The sequence below is a fragment of the Tachyglossus aculeatus genome, chromosome X4 (genome assembly GCF_015852505.1).
Source record: "Tachyglossus aculeatus isolate mTacAcu1 chromosome X4, mTacAcu1.pri, whole genome shotgun sequence".
In the NCBI taxonomy this organism is placed as follows: Eukaryota; Metazoa; Chordata; class Mammalia; order Monotremata; family Tachyglossidae; genus Tachyglossus; species Tachyglossus aculeatus.
In genome coordinates, this window is record NC_052098.1 from 41,585,805 (window position 1) to 41,591,154 (window position 5,350).

The 5,350-nt window shown below is 40.7% G+C and overlaps 1 non-coding gene across 1 annotated transcript; it reads right to left on the minus strand.

Annotated features, from left to right (window-relative positions):
- Nucleotides 1-1,140: 1,140 nt before the first annotated feature.
- LOC119948399 lies at nucleotides 1,141-1,278 on the minus strand. Its single transcript, XR_005456797.1, has one exon. It is a non-coding gene; the product is annotated as a small nucleolar RNA SNORA7 (small nucleolar RNA).
- Nucleotides 1,279-5,350: the final 4,072 nt, after the last annotated feature.

Consider the following 5,350-nt stretch of genomic DNA (forward strand, 5'->3'; position numbering starts at 1 on the left):
TGTTTTTCATATTTTTATGAATTAAGGATGCATTGTTATTTCCAACTTCAAGTTTTAATTACGTGGCTTTTGTGACTCCATGATAAATGCTTAGTGTTTTTTGAAGCATATTGTTTTCCCTGATCTTTTTGCCTGCTTCATTTTATTCTGATTTCATTATGTATAGAAGCTTTGTATCTTTACTCACAGCATTAATACTCCATCATGACATCTCATTGAGTCTCATAGTATTATAGCAGTAAATCCATTTACAGCATAAACACATTTAGCAAGCATATATTTAGCATGGATTATACTGACAATCCAAATTAAGGTTCACTCTTTTCCTGAAAATTATAACCATGGGGTAATGTGAGAAGATGCTTGGAATAACATTGAAAATTTGGGAGCTTTGTCTAAATTTCATTATCTATAATAGCTGGAGACAAATAATTTGTTTTTGCTGTGTCACCTCCACCAGGAGTATGGGTAGAAGTGGTCACCTCACTTACTCTCCACCCTCCTCTCTGACCCATGTCAATGACTGTCATTTCACAGATGATAATGTATCATCAAATCCGCTACTGATGTTATACTAGTGGTACTTTTACATGGCCCCAGTGGAACTTTGCCAAAGCTTCCTAGGTAAAACACTGTTTCCTTACTAAGATTGGATGAAGGTAATCTGTTTATTTAGTTTGCTTTAGAGAACTTTCGGATTTCATCGATATAAAACACTGTTAACTGTTAACGTTTGTTGTGGCCGGCAAGTGCTGTTCTGCTTCTTTATTCTGGGTCCATCAACAGTTTTTCATCCCAACAGAAGGCCTCCGGTGGACAAGTTTACCCAAATAGGAATTTGAACACAGGTTGGGAGTTTTTAAAGGGGAATAGATTCCCCTTATGACTTTCTGAACATGGCATATTAGAATCAGAACCATTTCTTATGCCATTGAGTCGTCTCCGACGCATAGAGATGCCACGGATACATCTCTCCCAGAATGCGCCACCTCCATCTGCAATTGTTCTGGCAGTGTATCCATAGAGTTTTCTGGGTAAAAATACAGAAGTGGTTTACTATTTTACCTTCCATGCAGTAAACTCTAGTCCCTGCCTTCGACTCTCTCCCATGCTGCTGCTGTCCAGCACAGGGGAGTTTTGACTTGTAGCAGATTGCCTTCCACTGGCTAGCCACTAGCCAAGCTAGGAATGGAATGGGTGTGCCTCTGCTTGACTCTCCCTCCTGTAATCGAGACTGGTAGAGTACTGGAAATTGTCCAGGTGCAATCCTGAGAGGGGCCAGAGCCATTTAGGACTCCAAATGATGATGGAATTTATTAGATGCCCAGGAGGGCTTCGGCACTCTATTGTGCATTTTCAGCATTCTGACACTAAATATAGCCCCGTGTAAAGTCCACATGAATCCTCACATTCGTGAAGATACACTGGTCAAATCACATGTTTCCAGGCATCCTAGTCAGACAAGGACAAGTGCAATGTCAAGTGCAAGTGTTCAAGTATGTTCAAGTGTTCAGTATGTTCAAGTGCAACAGTTTCATGGGAATTCAAAAGGTTTAATTCTGAATAATTACTTTATGCAGGGATAGTAGAAAAGAGAACTGACTTTAATCCAGGGCCCTCACAGAAGCTGATTCATCCATCATCACCATCATCAATAGTATTCTTTCTGTGTCTGCTTTATGCAGAGCGTTGTATTAAGCCCTTGGGGAGGGATAAAAGAGTTAGTAAACATGAACCCTGACCTCAAGGACTGTACAATCTACCTGGGGAGACAGGACAACACAAAATAATTTATAAACAATGGGAGTGGGGAAAAGAAGCAGAGACATAGCTGAGAGTAGCCAGAATATGGAAGGATGAATAAATAAAAGAATAATTAAAAAGTGGAGTACATGACTTGCTATGAACATAAACACTAAGGATATATATCTACATATAGAGATATATATACAAAAATATACATACATACATACACATATGCATAGATATATATAGGTTTAGCTATGTAGCTATATAGATATGAATATATCTACATATATACATAGATATAGATATATGCATAGATAAATACATAGATACTTGCATGCACACATACAGAAGAGCTAAAGGTTGTCAGGAAGACCTGATCTGGAGTGGTAGAGATTAATTAGGAAAGGCATCTTGGAAGGATTGGGCTTTTTGAGGGCTTTGAAGTTGGAAAGAGCTGCCATAGTATGGCAGGTCTGAAGCGGGAGGGTGTTCCCGGCATGGAGATGGGAATGAGCAATTGGCTGTCAGAAACAGGAGAATTGAGAGCAAGGAACAGCGGGAAGGTAATATTTAGGCTGGAGGATAGTGGGTGAAGAGAGCAGAAATGTAAGAAGGAGTTTGTTGAGAGCCTTGATACCAATGGTTAGGAGCTTCTGTTTAATATAGAGAGAAATGGGGAGCCATTGGAGGTTTTTGAAAAGTGGAAAGACTTGTGTTAAATGATATTTTTAAAAGACCACTTAGAAAGCACAGAGTAGTAAGGAATGAAGAGGGGAGAGGTTAGAAAGGGTGAGGTTGCCAGTGAAGGCTGAGGCAGTACTCTATAGGGGAGATGATAAGACTTTGAACCAGCGCGGTGGCAGTTTGCACACAGAAGAAGGGGTGGATCCCTGCAATGTTTTGAAGAATTTGTAGACAGGATATAGCAATAAAGTGAATATGAGAGATTAATTAAGTAGCATAGGGGATAGAGCATGGGCCTGGGAGTCAGAAGGTCATGGATTCTAATTCCGGTTCTGCCACGAGTATGCTGTGTGATCTTGGGCAAGTCACTTCACTTTTCTGTGCCTCAGTTACCTCATCTGGAAAATCCATTCATTCATTCAATTGCATTTATTGAGTGCTTACTGTATGCAGAGCACTGTAGTAAGCGCTTGGGAAGTACAAGTTGGCAACATATAAAGATGGTCCCCACCCAACAATGGGCTCATGGTCTAGAAGGGGGAGACAGACAACAAAACAAAACATGTAGACATGTGTCAAAGTCTTCAGAACAAATAGAATTAAAACTATATGCACATCATTAACAAAATAAATAGAATAGTAAATATGTACAAGTAAAATAAATAGAGTAATCTACTGAGAATTTAATGAGAATCGAGGCTGTAAGCCTCATGTGAGACAGGGACTGGGTCCAACCCGATTTGCTTGTATCAAACCCAGCGCTTAGTACAGTGTCTGGCACATAGTAAATGCTTAACAAATACCATAATTATTATCATTATCATTATAATTATTATTGTTATCATTATTATTGAGCACCTTCTGAGTGCAGAGCCACTGTTCTAAGCCTTTGGGAGAGCATAATATAAAAAGGTAGTAAAGAGTCAGAGATAATAATAATAATAATGATGGCATTTATTAAGCACTTACTATGTGCCAAGCACTGTTCTAAGTGCTGGGGAGGTTACAAGGTGATCAGGTTGTCCCACGGGGGGCTCACATTAATCCCCATTTTACAGATGAGGGAACTGAGGCCCAGAGAAGTTAAGTGACATGCCCAAAGTCACACAGCTGACAATTGGCAGAGCCGGGTTTTGAACCCATTACCGCTGACTCCAAAGCCCGTGCTCTTTCCGCTGAGCCATGCTGCTTCTTGATGGTACCAAGGTAGCTAGTTGTTGGTGATATTGTCAACAGTGACAGGAAGGTGCAAGAGTAGAGTGGATTTAGGATGGTTTCACTGTACATGCTCTCTTTCCACAGAGAGTTCCCCAAATATCCTTTATTTATTAAGGTCTGCCCTCCCCCACTAAACTGTGAGTTCACTGTGGGCAGGGAACACGCCTACCAACTCGTAGTCTCCCAAGCACTTAGTACAGTGTCCTGCACACAGTAAGTGTTCAATAACTACAATTGTTTGATTTTAAACCCATGACATAAACTACTTACCTTTCCCTTCAATGCTGTACCCCTATCCCTGCTTCTCTCTCTGTCATCTGCCTGTCCTCTCTAGATTTCCATGAATTGTCCTGTTTTCCAGACTTTTTTTCCAAGTCTCATCCTAAGAACCCTCTCTTCCCATCATTAGCTCCACTTCCTGCTTTCTGTATCTCTATCCTCACACTTGCTGTCCTGCACCCCTTGAGTGTATGGCCTAATTTTATTTTATCTAGGATCAACACTTCTGCTGCATATACTCTGTCTGTCCCCTTACTCTACCCACCCTCCAATAGCTCAAAACCAACCAAAAGACTATCTCTGTCTCAGAGTCCACTCATTCAGCTGGGAAACATTCGAATGCTGTGCATGCATGGGGAAAAGTGAACACCAGTTTGAAAGAGTCTTTTTGGCTCTGACAATATCTCTCACATCAGCCAGCTAACCATGGTGGGAATGATACTACCCGTGTTGCAATGTAGCATTGCATCAAACAGTAACCTGGACCAATGCAGATAAGGTATTTTTACTGTGAGCTTTCTTTCTAGTGTATGCTTCCTCATTGGCCTAGAAGTGTGTTTAATTGGCAACTGCTAAAGTGAGGGTACAATACCTTGAACTGCCTCTTTACCTCAGGGCCAGCCTTACTGGGCTCTGGGAATTCCTGAGGTCCCCCAGCATCAGTGGGAGGTGGAAGATTCTGAAATAATGTGTCGATCAGGAGGACATGCTGTCATCAAGAGTCCCGTGCAAGAGCTCAGAGGTGGGACTGGTTGTAAGTAACTTGTAATCACAAATTTTGTCTGCCTAGTGCAATCCATTAATGTCAGCGTGGCACCTAATGATAGGTTTGCTCTGGACACAGTCGACTTACAGAAAAAGTCTTTTGGTTTCTAATGAAAATTCTTTCCTGGAAACATGCCTGACCTCTGCAGACAAGACCAATACTTCAGCCCTGCCTTCCATGTCTTAAGGACACAGATAATGACACCATTAACCTTCCTCACCAAGTCTGCTAAGAAAGATTGCTGGAAAAAGATAGCAAGGCCTTCAGCAAATGTAAAGTACCTACAAATATTCTTGCTTTTCTGATTCTTCCCTCTAGATGAAAACTGTCCCAGAGAGGTTAAAACACATATTTGAATAAATGGACACTCTTCCCATTCCTCTACCCAGAGAAATGTGACTAAGCTCTTGGCTGAGGGCATAATTCTAAGTACAAGGTCATTGGCAATGCAATTCCGAAGAAAGGATAAATATACACTAGGTGTAATGTTTGAATTTCAACTTCCAGCTGGAGAATTCACTTTGGTCTTTGGATTATTCTGATAATCATAAATGCCACAGGCTCTTATATGTTCAAGGGAAGTCATACCTAAATGAAGTTCATTTTTCACACAGGTATCTTAAAATGCAATTTCAAATTGGATTATTTACAACA